The following is a 25110-nucleotide window of genomic DNA, read 5'->3' on the forward strand; positions in this document are numbered from 1 at the left end:
GACCTGTCCTGTAGAAAACTACTCTATTAGTTTTGGCAATAGAAAGAGTGTTGGATAGATGCAAACCCAGACTATAAGGTGACAAATTTACTAAAAGGTCCATGTCTCCTATTAAATTTGGTGCACGTTTGGTCATCTACGCACCAGAAAGTCAAACCTGTGCTATAATTTACATCAGTCTCTGGTGTAAATTGCTTCCACAAAACCTTGCCCCCTTTTTTTAGAAAAGAGACAGGCGTAGCAGAAGAAAGCCAAAAAGTTGCAAATTTGCAACTTTGTTACCCCACAGTTGTGGGGCACTACCCTTCTTAATCTCCACCCATAATGTTTGTTAATTTATGTTTAGACATATCGGCTACTGAAAAATCTTCTCCACTCTACCTTGGACTGCGCCCAATTTCACAAAGGCTGAAACACCTCCCAGGTGTCTCGCCGGGAGACCTGATTGACATCACCCACAAAGCAATTAGATGGTTACCTTCTTCTCTGTATTCAGATATGGCATTTAAGTTGGTACATAGGGCTTCTGTATCCTCTCTCCATAACCACCAAATCCATAGGAACAAGTCCTCTCCTACACCATGGCCTGTGGTCTTGTTGGGGTTTTCAGTTCTTCTGGTGAGAGGTGAAAAAATTTACAAGAGACCACCTGATTCCCTTAGAGTGGGTGTCCCCTGAATGGGATATTTTTGACCTCACTAAACCCACCCTCTCTGCGCCTGTAAGTGACTAAGTTGTTAGAAGCTGGGCTCCATAAGGAACAAAAAGTTTTAAAAACTTTCACATTCTGGAAACCTTTTATCAACACCTCGCTATTTAGGATACGTTCTAAACTATATTCCTGCTTTTAACATGCCACTTGGTTCCTAGAGGGACAATTATGACAGGACACGCCCATTTGCCTTGACCAATCAGGACCCAACTTTCACATTAATAATTATTCATACAATATAAGTGGGGCTCTTATAATTACAAAGGTATGCTCTTGACAGGAAACTCAGATCCGCATGTCTTCCTGCTCCTTGCAATCGGTCTCTCCCACAATCTGCTCCTTATCCCAATCCCTTCCACATCCCCAATATAATGTAAGATCTCTCAATAACAAGATCTCTTAAATTGGACTCATATAGAGTAGTACTGGCCCATTATTTTCAATACAGCATCATCTTCACTGAGGTTGAGGACTCCAATGTATTCAAAAGAAACAAATGTCTCATCTTCACTTACTTCAACCGGGCCACCTGATCCTATAGTTCAAACTTTACAGAATTCTGGAATATCCTCTGTAGGAGCATAACTGCTGAGGATGAACATTATACTCCTTTCCAAGTACCCTTTCCTCTTTGTTGCTCCTTTTGGAACATGTGTAAAAAGGGAACCCATGTTCGAGTTTGTGCTGTAGTGAGCTCTGTCATCAGAAGCTTAACTCGAAGCTTCGGGGCCCCAATGCAAAATCTGTAATGGCCCCCAACTATAATGCTTTATTAATAGTACTCGGCTCCTCATATAGAGAAAAGAGGCCTTATGGGCCCCTAAGGCTCCTGGACCTGGGTGCAACCACATCCCCTATAGTTACACCAGTGTCTGTTATGGTTTCTCTAATTATATAACCTGGATGGTACAAGGGCAACATCTACTGGCTGTTATACATTACTGTAGTTTGTGTATTTCTCTATGGAGTGTTGTATGTGACTTCCCATTGGCTGCAGAGGTCAGGTGGGGGATCTGGAGGGCTTGAGAGTATAGAGAGCTGCAAGCTGGGGAGAGCAATTCCAGTAGTACTGAGCCTTAAGATAGACTGCATTGCGGGGAGAGAGAGCTGCCGAAGGAGTGAGGAGTCAGCTTGGAGCGCCATGTGAGACGTGTCCTGGAGAATCTGTGCCTGTTAGTGTTGCACAAGATAGAGGCAGCCAGTGTTTGAGAAGCGCAGCTCCATAACATGACAGACTTAAGATCACTGAGAGAACAAAGCTGCGGGGACTACAGCTAGAGAGACTGATGCAAAGGATTCACATCATCCTGCAGCTCTGCGAGCCGGGGTACCCTAGCAGACATCCACACCAACATTACAGTACTGAACATGCTGGAGATATGTAAGTGAGGTCGGCCCTCAGGTAAAGCCTCGGCATGTGCACACGGGTAGTGATTTAAATGCAAGCTTGCCAGTTAAAATACACAAGCTTGAGCCGACACCAGAGGAACACATATTGATCCGCCAGTTGTGTACAAGTTGTTGGATAATACTTGCGTTACTTTCAGACTGTGTGCGGGCGACCGCCATTGCTGGGGTGAAACGCTGGGTGGTTCTGCCCCGTGTTCTACTACTGAAGCATTGGTGATGTTTGTGATTTATAACAGATTGTTACCATCCCCCACTTACGTTGGAGCTAACCATATCCTTAGTTGGAGTCAGTTAGGTTCTCAATACCCGCATATTACTTATCTATTAAGAGAAGCTTCTACGGCAGCGTCACCTCCAGGGTTATTACAATACACAAACACATGTTTTTGTAGCATTGTAGCGTGGACGGTGCGCGATGCACCGGATATTCCGCGTAGCTCTTTATTTTCTATACCGTCCTTGAACGGCTTTCGCGTTTGCCTTTACAGATTCATAGGATGTATTTTAGTGGGTTTTTTGCCTTTTTTCGCCTTTTGAGTGACGGGAGATTTAGTCTGCCGCACCTGAAGAGTGAAATCCAGTGTTTCTATGTGGAAATGTATTTCCTTGGCTATGACATACTTTATTGTCTGGTGAGCAGGCAATATGCATTTTCATTGCGCCCAGCTATGGCGCGATCCTCGCTGACACTCCGTCTCATTTGGAGTTTTATTCCTTAGTACATTTTCATTTAAGATATGTCAGGTCTTATCATAGAGGCAGAATTGAGCATGGCTGAATTACAAACGGTATTTGCTATGTGCTCCCCGGCCTTCAATTGCTTGACTTTATATTAATATATATCAATTGCTTTTTGACATGTGAACTGACAGTTCGTCATCCCACATTGTGTCTTGTTTGTTACTGGAGGCTGGTCTGGCTTCCCATAATTCACTCTCGTACCGGGCAATGACATCTTCCACTTTGGAGCTGTTGCATTATTGTCAGCAGCTTAGATATAGGATTGTCAGAGATTTGATTTAATGCTCTTATATCGCATCGATGCAAAGCAGCTCAGCTGATGTGCGGGGAGAAAGTGCGCGGCTCCGCAGTCCGTCTGTGTGCGGTTCTGCAAATGGCTCCGCAGTCCGGCCATGTGCGGTTCTGCACGGGTCTCCACAGTCCAGCCATGTACGGTTCCGCACGGGGCTCCACAGACCGACCGCGTGCGGTTCTGTACAGGGCTCGCAGTCCGGCCGTGTGCGGTTCTGCACGGGGCTCCACAGTCCGGCCGTGTGCGGTTCTGCAAGAGGCTTTGCAGTCCAGCCACGTGCGGTTCTGCACGGGGCTCCGAAGTCCGTCCGTGTGCGGTTCTGCACGGGGCTCCGAAGTCCGGCCGTGTGCGGTTCTGCATGGGGCTCTGAAGTCCAGCCATGTGCAGTTCTGCACGGGGCTCCGCAATTCGGCCGTGTGCGGTTCTGCACGGGGCTCCGCAATTCGGCCGTGTGCGGTTCTGCACAGGGCTCCGCAGTCCGACCGTGTGCGCTTCTGCATGGGGCTCCCTCCTAATCTTACACATTTTATGAGTCCGCAGATCAGAAAGTAGGAGTAATAGGAAGAAGCAAACGAAACTACCGGAAACTTAAAGGTGTATTCGCACAGTTTTCGCGTGTGGGTTCTATCCGATTGGGAAGGCAGAAGCCGCACATGAAAATAAACCATAACATTAAATGGGTTAATTCACACGAGTGATTGTTCTCTCAGCGCTCATTCACAAGAGCGCGTTTGCAGGCGCATTGCATTCTCACTTTCACATTTGCGCAATATATTCACATGCAAAAAAAAATGACATGCTCTATTTAGGTGCACCGAAGGCACCATAGGTGTCTATGGGGGGGCACAAATGCACACCCGATCCCCGCAAAATTGTGTAGTTCATCATGCAATTGCAAAATCGAATACAAATTCGGACAAATTAGGGTGCGTCCCGCGCCGATGTGAAGGTCCCTCGGAGCATACAGTAAAAAGCGCAGATACGTGCGCCGTAGTGTGACCTTCACAGAGCAAAAAGTCTCGTTGTCGTCTAAAGGAGCCCTCAGACTGAGAGTTAGGCCGGATTCACGTGGGCGTATACGTATTTGCGCTGCGCATGTTACTGAGCATATTTATGCTGGCACTGCTCATTCACACGGGCGGGAAAATTACTTCCGCCCTGATTTAAAAGTCTAATTAACCTCTTGAGGTACCAGTGTTCGTGGGTATGTGCAGTGTTTTGCGCAAAGCCACGTGTATACATGTGTGCATTTGCACACCTCTATAGACTTCTATGGGGACCTTTGATGCGAGCGAAATGCGAACGAATTGCCCACACAAATACGCTCATGTACGACTGCCCTAATGTCCAGTTTGTTTAATTAGTTGAAGATGTGTTCTTTCCCTGCGGAGGAAAATTAAATATACTGCTTCTTTTTTTTTTGCACAACGGAATTGCGCCCGCCAAATACATGTATGTGAACAAACCTATTGAAATCAATAGGTTCTATTTTTTGCGTATTGCGCTTGCAAATTTTTTGGGCACAAATATATGTGAATCTGGCCTCAAAGATTGAAAAATCGTAGCAGGTCCTATTTTGGGGGGATTCTTGTGCAAGGATCACCCATTATTTCCTATAGGAGCATGAAAAAAGCGCATTGTACTTGCATACCGTGTGCGATTAGCGTGGGATTCCGATACGTTTCTTGCTATTTTAACCAATGGAAGCACATGCAAGTTTTTTCACATGTGAAAAACGTGCTTGAAAAATGTAAATAAAGTGAAGCTATGTGTTCTGAACATCAAATGATTGGGGGGGGGAGGCAAATCTATTAAATAGTTTTTCTAAAGTCTATTCACGTGAGAAAAAGAAATGTTACTCGAGTTGCAGGGGTATAAAACAAACCCCCCACTAAATATCACCTGCCTAACGCAAGAGGAAGTGCAGAGCCGGCTAAAAAAGATTAAAATCGACAAATCGCTGGACCCAGATGGAATACACCCAAGGGTTCCCAAGTCAGCTAAGTGATGTGATAGCTAGACCGCTATTTCTTATATTTAGGGAGTAGAGTAAGATGGTGACGGGGCAGATCGGCTCCCTGGGAACACGGGGACTGTTCCAACATATCCAGGTATACGGGGTCACTTGTTGCACATTTGTAAGGAGGATCCTCGCTAATGCAAACACATTTAGGAATATTTGCTACCCTCATACGAACATGTATTCACAAGAGCGAATATTTTTGCACTAAAGCGAATCTCCGCCCCCGGAACGGACGGTCAAAGAAAGGATTCTGGCATGAGATTGCAAGCTGAAGTCTCCTGTGGGGACCAAATGGAAGTGTAAAATAAAATTTAATAAAGTTTTTTTAAAGATATTAAAAGTTGAAAAAGCCCAGCTTTTCCCATTTTTCCTATTAAATAAGCAACAATAAAGAAATCCAAATATTTGGTATCACTGCGTATGTAAAAGTCCAAAATAAAAATTGTTTAAAATATCACAATATTTATCCCACATAGTGAAGGCCGTAAAAAACAAAGGCCGGAATCCCTGCTCCCAAAAGATTTGAATAAAGAGTAATAGAGATGAGCGAACGCGTTCGTCCGAGCTTGCTATTCGTGCGAATATTAGGGTGTTCGGGATGTTCGTTATTCGTAACGAACACCATGCGGTGTTCTGGTAAATTAAACTTTCTTCCCTGAGACGTTAGCGCTTTTTTTTGGCCAATATAAAGACAGGGAAGGCATTACAACTTCCCCCTGCAACGTTTAAGCCCTATACCACCCCCCTGCTGTGAGTGGCTGGGGAGATAAGGTGTCCGCCTGATATGAAAGTCTGCCCCTCCCGCTGCTCGCTATGGATGCATTCTATATGCGCTCAATGGGGCCAGCGGCAGCAGCGCTGACCCCATTGAGAACATATAGAAGACAAATCCTTCTTCTCTGGCACAGCTGTAACAGCTGTAGCAGAGAAGAACGATGTTTGCCCATTGAATTCAATGGAACCGGCAATACAGCCGACTCCACTGAATGCAATGGGCTGCCGGCGATCGCAGGATGAATGGTCGGAAAGGGGTTAAATATATAACCCCTTTCCTGCAATTCATCCAGAAATGTGTTACACTAAAAATATATACCGGCGTATAAGGCGACCGGGCGTATAAGACGACCCCCCAACTGTCACCTTATACGCCGGTAATACAGTGGAGAAAAGAATAAAAAGCATTACTTACGTTTTTAGATGATCTGCGGTGCTCCTGCAGGCTGTCGCTCCCTCCTAATCCACGGCAGAGTATTCCTTTCTCCACGAAAGACTTTAAATCCCTGCCTCCAGAAAGACACGTGCCTTCAGCCAATCACAGCCAATGACAATGATGTCATTGAATGGCTGTGATTGGCTGTGTTTCTGGAGGCGGGGATTTCAAGCCTTGAAATCCCCGCCTCCAGAAACACAGCCAATCACAGCCATTCAATGACATCATTGTCATTGGCTGTGATTGGCTGAAGGCACATGTGCTTCTGGAGGCAGGGATTTAAAGTCTTTCGTGGAGAAAGCTTGTCTGCCGTGGACCAGGAGGGAGTGACAGCCTGCAGGAGCGCCGCAGATCATCTAAAAACGTAAGTAATGCTTTTTATTCTTTGCTCCACTGTATTACCGGCGTATAAGGTGACAGTTGGGGGGTCGTCTTATACGCCCCGTCGCCTTATACGCCGGTATATATTTTTAGTGTAACACATTTCTGGATGAATTGCAGGAAAGGGGTTATATATTTAACCCCTTTCCGACCATTCATCCTGCGATCGCCGGCAGCCCATTGCATTCAGTGGAGTCGGCTGTATTGCCGGTTCCATTGAATTCAATGGGCAAACATCGTTCTTCTCTGCTACAGCTGTTACAGCTGTGCCAGAGGAGGACGATCTTTATGCTGACAGTGGGGGGGGGGGGGGGGGCACTCTTGCCGCTATTGTGGCTTAATAGTGGGACCTGTGAACTTGAGATGCAGCCCACCATGTAGCCCCTCGCCTGCCCTATCCGTCACTGTGTCATTCCCATCACTTTCCTGAATTGCCCAGATTTTCACACATGAAAACCTTAGCGAGCATCGGCGAAATACAAAAATGTTCCGGTCGCCCATTGACTTCAATGGGGTTCGTTGTTCGAAACGAACCCTCGAGCATCACGGGAAGTTCGTTACGAATAACGAACACCCGAACATTTTGGTGTTCGCTCATCTCTAAAGAGTAACCAAAACATGTATGCAGCCAAAAATGGTAGTAATAAAAGCTGCAGCTCACTGCACACAGCCCGTCTCAGAACAGGGCGATGAAAATAATTTTTGTTTAATAATAATTTTTTTCACTTTTTTAAAAAATAGAAAAACATCAAAAAATCTTTATAAATTTTGTATCACCTTAACGGTAATGAACCACGGAACAAAGTTCATATATCATTTTTACTGCTCTCTGAATGCTGCAAAAACGAATCCCACCAAAAATGGTGCAATTGAATGTTTTTTTAAATTCTCCCCACTTAAAATTTTTAAAAATGTTTTCACTGCAAGATACTGTACATTAAATGGTACCATTGAAAAACACAACTCGTCCCGCAAAAAACAAGCCCTCGTACGGCTATGTCAATGGAAAATCTTAAAGGCTGGGGCTCTTGGAAGGTGGGGATGTAAAAACGAACATACATAAGTGGTAGTAAAATGGTTAAAAGGAACCAGTCATGTCTCCACTGCACCATACACTAAGTAATGCTGCTGTAAGGTGAGAAGACACGGAGCCAGGTACCCAGTTTCCCCGAAAATAAGACCTACCCTGAAAATAAGCCGTGCCCTCATTTTTGGGGATTTTTGAGGAGGCTTAAAATATAAAGCCCTACCCCAAAAATAAGCCCTAGCTGCCTTACAAAAAAAAGGAATCCCGCTGCTCTCCAGAGCTCCGACGCGCTTCTTGCAGTCCTCGGTGCCCACAGAAGATCACTTCCTTGTTATGGGGTTCGTAAATCCCACCTCCAAGAAGTAATGGCTCTGATTGGTTCTTGAGTGCTGCTCAGTCAATCAGAGCAGCACTGGATGAACCAATGCGATGGCTGTGATTGGTTCATCGAGCGCTGCATTGATTGGCTGAGCAGCAGGATTTATGAATTGGCCAATCAATGCCGCGGTTTAGCAATTCATAAATCCCGCCTTCACATCGCGATGGCTGTAATTGGTTCTTCAACCACTGCTCAGCCAATCAATGCAGCGCTTGATTGGCAATTGCATTGGTTCATCCAGCGCTGCATTGATTGGCTGAGCAGTGCTTAAAAACTAATCATTTATGAATCCCGTAACCAGAAAGTGATCTTCTGTGGGCGGCCAAGGACTGCAAGAAGCGTGTCAGAGCTCCGGAGAGCAGCAGGAGGGACCTGGACTGAGCCTGCTAGGTAAGTATAATAAGTCATCCCCCAAAAATAAGACCTAGAGCCTTTTTTAGGGCAAAAATAATATAAAAGAGGGTCTTATTTTTGGGGAAACACAGTAATGTTTGTTTTTTTTATAATCACTCCCACTTTGTCCCCGTTTGAACTACGAAACTCTTTTTAGAGTTCCATGTGCGCACTCTCCCATAGACCTGTATAGAAAAGCATGAAAAGAGTCAGATTTTCATGCCAACTTCAGAGAGAACATCACAGGATTGCGGGATCAGGCTAAAGGATTAAAAGTACATCACTCTGGCTAATTGTGAGGCTGCTGTGGGGATGTGACAGGTTCCCTTTAACTTCCGAGAACTATTTGGTACTATAGTCTGCAGCCAGTAGCAATCGCATTGAGTGTATAACTCCTCCGTTTGTGGTTAGAGATTGACCACCTGTCCTCTTCTCCGGTCAATACAGACCGTCACTCTATTGGCACCAGTGACATTTGTCACAGATGGCCAATCTTCAACCACAAGAGGCAGAGTGATACACTGAATGCCGCCGCTATTGACCGCATTCTCCACCAGTACATGAGAGCTAGAGAGACATTCCCTATTCACTTTTGCAGAGTCTATAAATGCTTATCCAACTTTTCTATGTGTAGAACAAAAGATCTGACTCCAGAGAAATGAAAAATGGATGTATATAATAAGCTTTACATGGAGAATATATGAAGCGTGTAAATTCCAAATTAACAGAATTACTAATGGGAGCTGATGGCGAGATGAGAATCGTGCGGCACAGAAATGGTTATGTAAAAAGAGCATTATGTCTGCGAAAAGGTCACCTTGATTGTCCAGCAAGCTCCGAAATGGATTAAAATAGAAGTGGATTATGTGTGACAGGTGGAGGGGAGCCGATGACAGCATCACTTGTAGAGCCGAGACTGTACAAGGAAGATAACACCACAATGATTTACTGTATAGAACAAAAGCTCCGGATGGAACGAAGGGGGAAAAAAAAAAAAAGGTATTTTCAGATGATTTCTTCTCTAAGCCGATTGCTCAAACCAGTCGGAAGTTGCATCCGAGATACATGCTGCGTATTAATAATCTTGGCCTTGCAGTAGAAAGCTACAGTATACTGTATTTAAAGGGTATGTATACTTTTTCAATGTTTTTTTTTTTCCAAATAACAACCCAATGCAAGTTTGCAGATAGTCTTGACTAGCATTGTAGGTATACAGCTCCTATGCAGAGCTATGTGTGTCCACGTGTAGCCTGATACTTCAGTTGTGTGTTATCCTCTTCTCAATGTCCACCATTAAGCAGCAGATGGAAGTGAGGGCGGACGTACCTCCTATGCAACCGGGCCCAGAAGAGAGGGGTTCCGGGGTCAAATAGAACCCCCTCTTTCCTGCCATTGACTTGCCAGGTTGCCGCCCTCTGGTTTCCTGCAGCAGTGATTGGCTGAGGAAATATCTTCTCTGCTCAGTCCTCACTGATGTTCCCCACTCTGTGCAGTCAGTGTGTATGGCATAACTCCTCCCTGGTCTTCTGCTCCCAGTATAGTGTGTGCAGGAGATGGGGGAGGAGTTAGGCCATCCCGCTGCATGCACAGAGTGGAGAGGTTTTTCTTCTACTATTGCAGGTTGTAGATTGCAGGGGCTAGAAGGGGCACTATTACTAGATTACTAGTAGGGGCCTACAGAGGAGGGCACTGTAAATACTAGGGAGCACCATTACCAGTGGGGACCACCAAAAGGGACACTATTACTAATGGGAACCATTACCAGTGGGGGGTTACAGAGGAGAATACTGTTACTAAGTGGGATCGCAGACGAGGCACTCTTGCTAAGTGGAGATACAGAGGAAGTACTTTGAATTTATGAGGCTACAAAGGGGATACTATTACTTTATGGGGCTACAGAGGGGCACTATTTTTTTGCAGGACCACTGAGGGGGCAACATTACCATGCAAGGGTACTGAGAGGAGGGGATAGTAGCAGCATGAAGAGTCTGCAGAGACAAATTGTGGCTGGAAGACATCTTCATGGTGGTCAGGGCCCAGATAAGAAAAACAAAAATGGATGAATCCAGAAGAGACATCACCTGAGATCACTGGAGGTAGTTGCACTGTAATCACTATCACTGTGTAGAGATGCTATCTGCCTATTATGTAGTCGTTGCATTATTTAGATGCATGCTAGAGTTGGGGAGGCCCATTCTTTGCACAGAAGTCCTCTGCACTCCTTGTCGACCCTTGGATAGAATAGAGCTTTTAATAATCATTGGATCGAAGAGAGTGTTCCTTTGATTGCAGCCATTTCCAAGCCCACTTAGCCCACATGACCTCATAATTAAAGGGGTTGTCCAGCTATTAACTATGATTCACTTACGCTCAGTAGAGTTCCATCAATAGTACATCGGCAGGGATGGCCACCAAGGACCCCCACCAATCAGTTGCTCTCTAAATTGGTGCTTTTGTGCACAGAACTGACATAAAGCCGAAAGCAGACACCTCCATTCTGTCTGCAGTGGAGAAAGTTGGTATTACAGGCAAAGTTTTGATTTGCTTCAATTGGTACTTTACCTGTAATACCTAGCCTTGCCACTGCAGAGAGAATGAAGCTGTTTTCATTCTGCACACATCAAGTCTACCAGCCTAGTAAACAGCTGATCAGTGAGAGTCCCGGGTGGCAGACCCAGGTCAATCTATTATTGAAGGCGTATCCTAGGGATAGGCCATCAGTAGTTTATAACTTGACAACCCCTTTAATAACCTGTAAGAATCCACCTACGACTCTGGGTACGTCCATGGGAATATATTCTTTCATAATCTACTCTATACCCAAGATAATTTGCTTTCAGCATGCCACATGGCCACAGCATGCCACCTTGCTTCCCAAGATAGATGCCCCTGATCCCCAATATCCTGCCTTTATCAATAAGTTTATAAACTTTTACAAATAGAAATTTTTGAATTTTTCTATTGCAGTTCCAAAAATTTTTTTTCCGCTTGTTAAAAATCCTTTTGCTTGAGGCGTTTCATAACCTTTACCCATTGAAAAATGACAATGTATGCGCTGTTTTTGAAGTTGGCACTATATTGTGAGTGATCGTCACAGCAAGGTATGGAAAATGGCTTATTACTACATCATTAAATGCCGAATATGGATGACGGCGGCGGTATATGTCTACAGAAAGAGATAACCCAGCATTCGTTCTCTTCTGACAGCACATGAAATCGGGATTTATGGCCTGGACCTTAATATTAAAATTCCTAATGTGACAGCAATTGAATTACTGGATCATTTTGCAGCATTTATGTCATGTGCCTCTTTACCAGTAAGAAGTATAAATGTTAATGATTGCTAGTCTCCCGTCCGGATGTAGGAACACCATTACAGGCCATTTAGACAGATACCAGCTAGATTTATGGGCGATTTGTTAGCAAAAGGAAATCGAACCATTTAAGGATTGCAAAAAAAAGAGATACCATGTTGAAGTGTTCGGGTTTAAGTGCTCAGTGTCCTTTAAGGTGGACAGTAAAATACATGATATTAATAGCTTACCGCAAGAAGGACCATATGCAAAGAGGGAAGACAGAATTACTAGGACATGGGCAGTGCAGATGGAAGGACTAAAAAAGTTAACGGTCTTATATTGGGGGTATGTTCCTTTAAGAATTGGTTGTGAGGGATGCTGGCTGGCCTGGTAGAGCGGAATTGGAAGTTAGTTGGGCGCCATGTTGCTGCTTGATTACAGTATTCGAGAAGTGAGGAACGAATAGGCCAAAGAGAGAGGTCCCATGCATGTGTGATAAAACTCCCAATTGTTGCGAGTAGAGCATCAGACTAGCGAAGAGCTACAGATAGAGAAAGCAGAAGCAGATAAAGCCCCTGCCTACTGATAGCATATATTGTATTTCAGCCGCACTTCAGTAGCGGTGAGCGATTGCAGCGACCTCATTGGTTGTTGGGTGTACACCCCCCTTTGTAGATCTGCACAAGTGCTACTTCACGAGACTCGCGGGGGGTTAGCGGTTAGGGTTAGGTTTAGGGTTAGGGTTTGGGTTGAGGGTTAGGGTTTAGGGTTGGGGTTAGTTGCTGACCCTCCTACGGCCCTGCTGCTGCTCATTTAACGGGCCGCCACTCGTGCACATCTCCAAAGGGGGTGTGTACTCAACAACCAATGAGGTCACTGGAATCGCTCACCGCTACTGAAGTGCGGCTGAAATACAAAATATGCCTACTGATATTGCTGTTGGGAACAACCCCGCAAGATTCCTGAGCGTCTGCCTATCTATATGGCCATACGGAGTTAAGTTTGGTTCGTGGTTGAATATAGAGTTCAAGCAGCATGCAGTATCGCGAATAACGTCTTTCTACCATTCGGAAGACCACAAGCGAGCCGTGTGATTGAGCGTTTAAGTATGGCCAAGGCGGTTTGGTGTTCTCCTCATATGTGATACAGTCCCGTCCATGCAGGCACAGGAGGAAGACACACAACTGGATGGAGTTCATGGACCAGTCGTGGCAGCATGAGTCCGGTAAGGGCTTGCATGTAGGCAGTCCCATGACTCCCACCAGGCCTATCCCAATGCGATGTGAACCATCACCCCTGCTTAGGATGTTTCAAGTGGCATAGTTGGCAGGATAGACCAGGGTGGTAAGGCAATGGAGCTCACTGCTAGACTACCCAAAAATACAGAATGTTGCTTTTAATTGTTAAGTAATGAACTGTAGGTGCCAAAATCTACTTTTTTCCTTCGGACATACTGGAAAATGCTTATGTGTTTGATGAAACTGCTGTGGAGAAACAACAAATTGGTGTTGATTATAAGCTGGAGAGAGAAGCCATGGAAGACAAAATCCATCAAAATGCTTCTACCAGTCATTATAGATCCACCATTTATTCTCTTGGACGACACAAAAACTTCACCAGTTTTTTCCATTATTGGAAATTACAAAAAGGAGAGGGCGGCTCATGGCAAAGATCTTAATTAGATCCTTTAGTTGACACCCCCACACCCCTTACTATCTGAGATGGGAGAAATCGGTGCTTTTTTGCCCCACATCCTCTTTTCTCTTGGGTTTAGGCTTCATACCCAAGTTTGCTAACACTGTAGGTCCTGTGGAGAGGGAATCTCGGAGCGGGTTGTCAACAGACATTAAAATAAACGATTAGGCCAACCTTGGCTTGGTTCCATCTCTCCAGAGTCCCCACAACAGTCATATGGACTACCTCTATGGTATCTAGACAGGTGAAGTAATGGAAATACCCAACCAGCCTTAGAGTTTGCTTGGCTTTGGACAATATTGAGAGTCGTGAGAAAGAGAGACCATACATATCAAGACTCAGAGTTGAACAGGCTATAGAAGGAAAGTTTGATAGATGTGGGATTCACATCTCTCTCCAGTTCTGGCCCACACTGTTTATTGAAACAGCCAAGTGGGCAGCACTATGATGTTTCCCTAATTCCCATAGAAATCAATGGGAAGTTAAATGTCATTTTTCCCCATTTTTCAGTCATTATGACAGGACAGAATGAAAACCCAGCACGAAGATGTGAACATGAGCTTTCCAAGCCCGATGGGCCTTGACATCTGTCCAGATGGACTGCTGTTTATGTGAGCCCTGAATGGTATCAGTTATTTAAAAAAAAGAGCATAAAAATAATTTAATGTAAGAAATTTACCCTACTACATTTCTGGGGTCAAGAGGAATATTGACTCGTTGGGCAGTTGCCTTCCAATAGTAGGCCCAGTGGAGGATTATTCCATCATTCATTTGCATAGCTTTTTCCCAGGGAGCATTGCATGGTCTATAATACTCCTTATACCACTGTGGTGCTCTCCTCAAGGAGAAACAGTATTGCTCTGGAATGAAGAGGAGATTTTTAATAAAATTGGCCACAATTGAGGATTTGTTCTTTGGACTTCACTGAATAGTACAATCTGATTTACTACATACAGTAATCCACAGTCGGTGGTTCTTGGAACACATTTTATGTGATGTATTATATTCAATAATCCGGAGTACAAAATATAGATTTTAGTAAATTGTATTATTTTTGCTCTACTGTAGAAAAAAATAACTTGACAGTCAAAGTGGTACTGGGTTGACTTCTCACGAACGCTCATCCATTAAAAAAGTCACACAGACCAGAAAACCGCGGCGATCTCGTGGGTGTCTTTAGCATGATTTTTTTATTCGTATGAACAATTAGATGGTGGAGAATTACAGTAAGTGCAGATGTTCCATGCATGGTGAATGATTAATGAGCGGCTCTTATCACATTTTTTCTTACGCTGAACCTCGTTACGGGGTCACTGAAGCTGCCAGACAGAGTTACTGGTCAGCCATGTGACCGCCATATTGAGGCATTTTTCCCGCTTTTCACCCTGAAGTACATTTATTCTTACTGGAAGATTAATCCCAGCTGGAAAGTTCTGTTTTAAATATTCATTTGACCACATAATCTAGATAGTTTCATAGTAAACGGATGTATGTTTGTTATGAAGAGATACAATATGCTAAGCCAGCATATATATATATATATATACTCATTGGCCACTTTATTAGAGTTCCCCATCCCTTCCATCATTGGAACGTCCCTAAAATTCTCCCCGTGACCCCGGAGTGTGGCATAAAATCACGTGACGAGTTTTCCATGGATCCGTTTTAGTGTGAATCGGCATTAGGGCGAGCACCCACTGGCGTTTGCGTTTCCCGCGGGAAAAAAACGCAGCGTTTTCGCCGCGTGTCCCGCGTTTTTCCGCGCGGTTTCCGCGGCGTTTTTCGCGGCGTTTTCGCGGCGTTTTCGCGGCTTTGCCATTAATTTCCATGGAGAAAAATAAGGACACATATGCAACTGACAGTTCCTATGTTAAAAACGCAAACGCAATGCAAAAAAAACGCCAGTGGACAGGAACACATGTTATCTCTATGCCTGTGCAGGAAAAACGCAAAATGCAAAACGCAAAACGCAGGTAAAAAAACGCCAGTGGGTGCTCGCCCTTAGATGGGAAAATCCAGCGATCTGAGTGACTTCCAACAAGGCTGGTCATCGGTGCTAGACTAGCTGGGGCCGGGATTTCACTGCCAACCATGTGGGGATTTCTTGTGCAACAGGGTAGAGAGTATACAGAGAATGGCGAAATCGAACAGAAAGATGCAGCGGAAGAGGATGCTGTGAAAGGAAACAACTCTTTGCAAAAAGGGGTCAGAGGAGGATGTCAAGAACTGTTCTGATGAACAGGTGCTGCATAGTCAGTAAATTGTAGCCAAATACAATGCTGGTGCATAATAGGGGTTCGGTGTTCTTGTTAATTGGACAGTTTATTTCCTAGTAACATTGTTTTAAAGTGACTGCGTCTCCTAGTGCTGGGTGGATGGTTCCGGCATGCAGGGAGGGATTATGGCTCATTGTGGATGGAGCAAGTAAAGAAAAAAGATCCGGTGAGTATATAAGTACACATTGGGCGGAGCCTGTGAGTGATGGTGAGAGAGGAGAGATGCTGTACCAGCAGAGGTATGCAGGGAAAGTCTCCCTCGCGAGGCCTGTAGCTGCAGGATTAACCTCAAGAGACGATAGCGACATTGGGGGTAACTGGGTGGCATTTCAACCAGCTTAGAAGTGAGAGATAATCAATCAGTCAATGGCGGTCGCCCGCACATAGTCTGAAAGTTACACAAGTCCAATAAGTTGTCCACAACTGGCGGATGAATATGTCTTCCTCTGCTGTTGGTTTGAGCTCGCATCTTTTAACTGGCAGGTCTGCTTTTCTGTTACACGTTAGGCCTTTTCTTGAGGACCCACCTCACTTACATATCTTTGGCGTGCTCAGTACTCCAATGTTGGTGATGTGTTTTTGGACGTCTGTTGGGGGGACCCAGATTCATAGAGCTGCAGGATGACGTGAATACTTTGTAGCGGTCTCTCTAGCTGTAGTCGCTGCGGCTTTGTTCTCTCAGTGATGTTGGGTCTGTCATGATATAGAGCTGCACTTCTCAAACACTGACTGCCTCCAATCTTGTGCAACACTAACAGGCACAGATTCTCCAGGACATGTCCTCCACGGCTTCAAAGCCGACTCCTCACTCCTTTGGCAGTTCTCTCTCTCGGCAATGCAGTCTCTCTTCAGGCTCAGTACTATTGGAATTGCACTCCAGCTTGCTGCTCTCTGATTTCAAGTCCTTCAGCTCTCCCACCTGACCTCTGCAGCCAATGGGAAGTCACATACAACACTTCATAGAGAAATACACAAACTACAGTAATGCAGGACTGCCAGTAGAGGTCGCTCTTATACCATCCAGATTACATAGCTATAAGAACCATAACAGGGCTCATTACAACACAAACTCTGGGCCCCCTTCTTACACTTCCATCAGTTTTACAGAGTCCCCTGTGGTAAGTTGATGGGTGAATCTCTGAGGCCTCTCTAACTAGAGAGGCTACTACAGGAGCTCCAACTAATGTGCCTGAATAAACAGATCACCTTTCCTTGGCACATATGAGCTATAACAGCAGATGACCAGTTCTAGCACCATCTTGTCTAAGAGGCACAGAAAGGTGAGACTCCAGTAGGAAAAAGAATGCAAAACTTGGATTACTGAGCAGTGGAAGACATCGCCTGGTTAGATGAATCCAGATTTATTTGCTACCAGCATTTATCCCTTTATATTGATCTGGTAACTTGACCATCTGCGTCCCATTACAAAATCTGTAAACCCCCCCCCCCCCCCACCCCTATATCTTTTATAGTACTGGTCTCCATATATAGAACTTTTTGGATTCCGAAACATGTATAATCACAAGCTCTGCAGAGGGGCCTAGCTGTAAGGGGTGCAGAGAACAAGTAGTCATACACACAGGGTCTAGTGGAGCGTTTCCCAACCATTTCAGCCTTGAGGAACTCCTACCAAAAACTTTTTCACAATAGACAAATGACAGTTAAACACAAGTAAGGGCTGGTTCACATCTGCATTAGGGCTCAATTACGGTTCTTGATCCCTATGTTCTGTTTTTGGAGCACAGAAACAGAATTACCTAGACAAGCAAAAAATGAAAGCTTTCTCAGCCCCAAAAATGGAACAATAGGAAAGAAAGCCCTAATGGAATCTTAACTCCAATGTCAATGAGCCCTTATTTCCAACCTTTTTATCAGCAACAGCTATGCGCAGGCCTCACTACCTCTGCTGCAAAAGCAATGACCTTGCCTCATTATTACTCCCCCATCACAGATGATATTTCCGCCTTCTCCACTTGGTTGCTACTAGAGATCATTGGCAGTACTTGTGCCAGTCACATTATACTGTCGGGGATCAGTATAGACTATAGGGGAACAGAAATAATATGCAGGTTGGCTGATTGCATATTTCTTTCCAACCTGGGCATTGTGGCACCCTGGTGGGTCCTCACGGCGCACCAGGGTGCTATGGTACCTGGTTGGGATTCACTGGTCTAGTGCCTGAGGGGGTCCTTCTATCCTATGAGAAGATATCAGTTTTATAAGAGGCATAGGTAGGGTTTCCACCTTTGTCATAAGAAAATACAGGTGAAGGTAAAAAAGGGTGTGATTTAAGGGGGTGGCTTATCACGACATATGTTTTTACCTCTACTATTCCAGTGGCCCCAGTAGTAATAGTGCCACCTCTCAGTGACCCAAATAGTAACAATGCCCCTTCTCAGTGGCCCCAGTAGTAAAAGTGTCCCCTTTAGTGGCTCCAGCAGTAATAGGGCTCCTCTTAGTGACCCCAGCAACAATAATGCCCCCTCTTGCTGCCCTCCCATATCTGAACCTCCGGCTGAGTACCTCCAATACCATCAACTGCTATAACTCACTGTGAAGTTTTGGTCTTAAGGCGACTGCAGTGCTGAGAGGAGACCTTCACTCCTCCTCCCGGAATATGCATTCCTGCACCTTCTGTATGCAGCACAGATGCTGGGGGGAGGAGTGAGGATTATCTCTGAATGTTGAATCTTCCAGTGAGTTACAGCACTTGACGACAGGGTTGCCGCCCCACCAGAGGTGCTCACAATAATGCCTTTTTACCGGGCACTTTTGTAAAAAAAATAATTAAATACGGGCATTTGCCTCTAGAGTAAATTACCGGCTATGCTGGCGGTCTACCTGCCAGATGGCAATCATAGGCACAGGGTAGGTAGGGGCTCTGTTACAAATTTTGCACTGATGCCCAGGAGCTTCAATTAACCCCTCAGCCTCTTTACCCTTATATTGCTGGTTATATTAGTAGGCCCGAGGTTCCGTGTTTCTGTATATATACCAAATGTATAATTATCTGCACTAAGCGGTGTATTTTGTAGGCTGAAGACGCTGTTTAGTGTGAGTTCCCTGCGGTATTTGTTGGTGAAGTGCTGTCATTCAGACTCCCCCAGCTCAGTAATTGTTTGACTGGCTTCTCCGCATAACAACAGATGGTTTGCAGCTCAGGGATAGAAGTGTGTGAGAGGCAGGTGCTTTGCCCCATTAAATTATACATGTAATCCTATCTATAGGAATGTGAGCCCTGATACAGCCGCTCAAGGTTATACTGGATTTGATGTGGTTCAGTTGGATCGCCGCTGAGGCTTTTATAGAGAAATACAATAGTTTAATATTTCAAACTTTATTTCTTCCACTTGATGTTGATGCACTTTATATGTTTGACTCTTCAATATTGTATGATATTCAGAATAATTTGTGTTGGATTGACGAGTGATTATATGCCGCACAATGGAGCAGAATTACTATTGAAAATTCATTATTTATTCATTAATTATCTTACACACTTTTCATTACATTTATAACGTGTTTTTAGACACTTTGAATGACTTTTGAAAAATAGGTGTGACCTTGTGAAAGGGGGGTGTGGTCAAAAGATGGCAACAAAAATTGTATAAAATTCGCTACAAAATTTTGGTTAAATTTTCTGGCGGAAACTAAGCCAATTTATAGGTGGTAAAAAGACTAGACAAACCAAAGATGCATCTGGAAACTGATGTAAAACAAGTAATGGACATGCCCCCAGTATGAATAAATCGTCTCCTATGCTATATGTAGAACATGGTTCCTATTACTGGAAATATTGGAGGAGGTTTATAAATAATAGTGTTTCAAAGTTCAGTTGGAACAGATCAGCGAACTTCGTCAAAATGTTTGGTTCGGTCCAAATTAGTTTGAACTGTAACTTCATCAATACCTCTAAAATTGGAGTATAACATTGGTGGTGGTCCTCATGTGGCTCAGTTGATAGGACTGTTGCCTTGCAGTACTGGGATCATAGATTCAAATTTGACCAAGAGCAACATCTGCATAGGGTTTGTATGTTCTCCCTGTGCCCTCTAAGCAGTGTCTTACATCACTTGACATTTTCTATCTACGTTAAGTCCCAAAATCTATAGTCACCTATTAGTATTTGTTTTAAGTGTGAGAAGAAACCCACACAAACATACAAACTCCATGAAGATGTTGTCCTTGGTCACATTTGAACCAATGACCCCACTACTGCAAGGGAACAGTGCTAACCGCTAAACCACAGGAGTCCCATCCCCACCAATGTTATACTCCAATTTCTTCTTCTACTTCCTTTTCCTCCTCTCTTCCACTTCCTCTCCTCCTCCATCTTCTTCTCCTCCTAGAAGGGATATTACTGCCAAAAATATCACCTGTCCTCTGAAGATGTAATAGGTATAAAATAGATTGAGGTCCAACTGTTAAAATTCTCATTGATTACCAGAACAGGGAATGCCAGTCCCACACACCGTGGAAAGGAGAAGTTTGAATGCCGCTACAGTTGGGCTTGCAAACTTCCACTCCTTTCAAACTCAAGGATATGACAGAAAAATCCCTGCAGAGTAATTTTGTGAAGAAAACTCCTTTAAGTTGTAATGTTCTTTGGTATACTATAATACTGAAAAATGAGGGTGACATCGCTTTTCAATACAGTTAAAAAATGGCGCTGTTAGGTCTGATACATAGAACTATGTATCGAGATATATTTCAAAGGTATATGCTGAATATAGTCAGTTCCTGCTCATCCGCCATGAAACGCAGAGTTGTGATCGATTGTGGATGCATCCCCGTGGCCATGGGGAAATGCTCTGCTCAAGCTGCTTAACAGTCTGTCCTGATAGGTCTGCATTTTGAGGTCCCTCTACACTGCCGGAATGTGATTTGTCATTTTGGCCTTGCAGCGGGGATCAAGGAGGCTGCCCACCCAGTAATGATCTGATGTTTTGATGTGGGCTATACAAAGGTCCTTCTGCAAACCCTGCAGCATAAAAGCACTTATATGCCTCAAAGTCCCTAAGGGTGAGGGCTCCTATTCCTCAGGGTCAGGCCTATGAGTGTCCTCTGGCTGGTCGCAGTATAGCTGGGGTTAGCGATGCATGTATGGAAGAACTGCTGCATAACTCCTTCCCTGCCTCTGGACCTATATCATCCTCCTCCTCTTCTTCCTCCATACTTCTTCAATGGGTGGAGAAACATGCTGGAAAAGATGCACACCCTTTCTTGCCCAAATCCACCCTCCCTGTAGTGTTCAGTAATGGCGGACTGGACAGACAGGAGATTGGTATCCCTTCCTTCCCCTCCTGTGACAACAACATGTCATTGATCCTGAGATCTTGTAGAGTCTGTTCCAGCAGGTAGACAACAGGGATGATCATCCTGATCAGAAGGTCATAACGACTGACCATTTTGGTCTCTTCCTGAAAGAAGGCTAAAATGGTAAAACAACTTTCATCTGCAGCCACTCCACAGGCGTCGGATGACTGATTTCCATACAGTGCCTGCTAAGGGCACACACCATCTAGTATTATGTGATTGCTTACTGCTGCTGGCTTAAGGCCCATTTACACACACAGATAGCTTTCAAAAGATTGAAAGATCAGCAATTGTTTTGCATAAAGTACTAATAGGCACTAATTGCTCTTAGTACTTTATTAGCTTTATTTGCATGCAAATGAGCTTCCGGGAGCTGTTACAGAACTCGGCAGGAGATCTGAGCTCTGCAATTAGCTCCATTCTTCAGCCATTGGAGAATTCAGCACCATGGACAGCAGACACAGCATGTGGTCCTGCTTACCAGCTGTTCTACTGGCGGGCTGAGGACTGAGAACAGCTGTAACAATGATATCAACTGTAATCAGCTCTCTCACACAGCGTGCAGTCCTGCTTTTCAGCTGCTCTGCTGAACGACAGTTTTCAAGCAGAACTGAAAACAGTCGTTCGGCCAAACAGTGGAAGATGGGCACATTTAGACACAACAATTGTCGCTCAAAAGACGGCTTTTGAGTGAATTTTGAGCGATAATCGTTGTGTCTAAATAGGTCTTCAGCCTCTGCAACATATGTAACATGGAATTCCACCAGACTGCCATGAAGTCTTCTTTCAGCCTTGACTCACACATATCCATCCTGCCACTACCTCCTGTAAACTCAGTAATAGGCCCTAAGTACCAGTGCCCCTCAGTGGTCCAAACTAGTAATAGTGCCCTCTCAGTGTTCCATACTATGAATAGTGCTTCTCAGTGGCCCCAAGAAGTAATAGGGTCCCCAATAGTATTAGTGCCCTCTCAATGGCTGTAATAGTAGTAGTGGCCACAATAGTAATAGTGCCCTAATTAGTGGTCCTAACCAATAGTAATTATAAACCAGGAAGCAAACCCTTTAACTCCCCCAAAATCCACCTCTCTTCTGGATGCTGATGCCGTACTCAGGAAGGCTCTGACTTCAGCCCCAGAAATCTGTGCTGTGTATAGTCTATGCAGAAACGCAGATGCCGGGTGGAGACGTCAAGGCCTTCTCTGAGTACTGTGTTGACATTCAAACCAGAGACACTGTGAAAGGAGTCAAGGCCTTCTCTAAATATTGTGGTGGCATCTGGACCAGAGTCGGTGGCAGAGCTTGGATGAGTTAAAGCACAAAAGATTATATGATTAAAAATGTATTTTGGGTATAAATAAATTTTACTTAATCCCTTATGAGCGCAGGACAGAACTTTTTTTCACCACTTTATATTTCCATAGCCACAGAGGGTGGGGCTATTTTCACAAACGGCTCCCGTGCACTCCCAGGCTGCTGGCTGACAGATCTGTAGACACTGTGATAACAGTCTCCACAGTCTCTGCCTCTCCTGCTGTTACAGAATGCCGATGCATCTGGGTGGGTGCACACATAATAACATAATAGTCTTTATTTGTATAGCACCAACTTATTCCACAGCACATTAAAGACACATTATAGTAGATTTACTAACAATTTGACCAGAATGTCTCTAAATGTCTGATCATGTTAGGTAAGTACAGGGGTGGGTATTCATATGCTGCCTCCCTGCTGATTGGATCAGAGACAGAGCAATTGCAGCATAGGGAATCAGGGCAAGGAAATCAGGACAGGGAACTACTGGCAGAATGCTAGGCTTGCTACATGCCCCTGCTTGAAAGTGGATTGCAAACATTAGAACAGCAGAAAAATGGGGAAGACCACCTGAAAATCAGAACTTACAGAGACAAAACAGGATGCAAAAGCAGCAAATGAGGGGAAGGAGAACCTAGTGGATTTTAGAAAACTTCCTGAACACTCAGGTACACTTTAAACATATCATAAATGTAGTGCAAAGCATGTAAGAAAGCCTTATGATGCAATTTGTGAAAAATCCACACTTTGTAGCCATACACTGAGACGCCCAAACTTAAGTGGCTCACACTTCATGTAAAGTCACTTCTTTAAACCCACACCCTCTTATTACCAATGCTCAGGGTTACTGTATGTACAAGTGCAGCGTCCCGTTGGGTAACCCCAGACACATGGCATACGCTGAGGAGCTGGGAGGGTAAAATGCTGACTTGTCACGGTGGCACTTACCAGACTTCCTCCCGGAGGGACACCCGTAGCCAAGGCCAGGGCAGCACTGAGCCTCTTCTGGACACCCTCGGCATGGGGATGCCCAATAAACAGGAAAACAGGTGTAGTGGATGTCACGCATGACGCCACCATTCCGGTATTCCCAGGCATGAACATCAGCGGGGAAAATAAATGAGCCACAGACAATTTGAGTGTCTCATGTCCCTTTGAGTGGTCAGGGCCTAGAAATAACTTTACTGAAAAGTCCACTGTATAGTACAAGGCATAGATTTAAAAGATATACTAGTGCAGGCAAAACAAGAAAGTTGAGGTCAGGGAGGAAACTTAGGATGATACCGGTCCTGCAGTCTACGTTATCTGTCAGGTACCGCTCCTGGAAGGGGAACACTCCAGAGGAGGAAAGGGGTAGGGTGACTCCACAGACTCCCTGGTAGACAAGTACCTCCACTAAGCGAGACTCAGACTTTAAGGCACTTGAACACGGATAATTGCGTACCTCTGCACTATGCCTTGACTGACTGAACTTGCGCTCAGCTCACTCTCTCACTTTGGAGGCTCACTTAGAGTTTAAGTTGCAGACACACATTCTGGGAAACTCTCTTCCTCCATCTTCAACACTTGAGGGCTAAAGGTGCCCCCAAGTGCCTCTGTGTTGTACCTCCAGATGGAACTCAAGATGGAAGACAGATTGAAGACCACTTCTCTCTCTCAAGCACTCACATTTATACCTTCTCTCACACCACATAACAGGATAGAATTAATACATTTACAGGCAGACAGCTCATATTTTGCAGACATTAACCCATCACACACTGCAGCTGTGCAGTACACACAACAGCATGACAGAACATTTTGCACAGTGCATCAAGACAAAACATTACACGTCACCCCAATTGTTTTAAACTGATTGTACCTCACATTGTAATTGTTGTATTGTTTGCATTTATCCCATGCTTGAAAGCGCTGCAGAATGAGGGCTCTGTCATACGGGAGTTTTGGCGCACACATTTTTTTGCACATAGCTGATGCATTCAAAAATCTGTGTCACCGAAGCGGGCAACACGCAGAAAAAACGGACCTAGCCATGTTTTTCCGCTCAAAAAGTGCGGTGCCCACTATCCCCTGCTGCAGCTATGACAGCTGTAGCAGGGGATTCCTTGGATGTGAAACTCCTGGATGCTGTCACATCCAGGGGCTTCACCTTGTACTTAAAAGGGCCAGCAGCAGCTGTGGTGGCCCCATTGACACACAGAGAACATTGCAATCCTTTGCTACAGCTGTGACAGAGGATTTCTTAATCTCTGCGGGGAATCCTCTTGTCACTGGACACTATGACAGCATTGTCAACAGCAGTGACAATGGGACCCCCTGCGGAAATGAAGAAATCCTCTGCCACAGCTGTGGCAGAGGATCGCGATGTTCTCCCACTGAATTCAATGGAGTCGGCAATACAGTTGGCTCCATTGAAAGCAATGGGCTGCCTGCAAGACCTGCAGTGATTTTTGGGGAAGGGCTTAAAATATAAGCCTTTCCCTGAAAAGTATACCAAAAATATATATATAAAAAAAAAATCTTAACTCATCTCTCCGCAGCTGCCAGGGCTCAGGCGCGTCCAGCCAGCTCTTCTCCTGCACTGCTATGAAGAGCGATTTAAAATCCCCGCCTGTTGAAAGGGCTGGATCTGATTGGCTGAGCACT

The sequence above is a fragment of the Eleutherodactylus coqui genome, chromosome 3 (assembly GCF_035609145.1).
Source record: "Eleutherodactylus coqui strain aEleCoq1 chromosome 3, aEleCoq1.hap1, whole genome shotgun sequence".
In the NCBI taxonomy this organism is placed as follows: domain Eukaryota; kingdom Metazoa; phylum Chordata; class Amphibia; order Anura; family Eleutherodactylidae; genus Eleutherodactylus; species Eleutherodactylus coqui.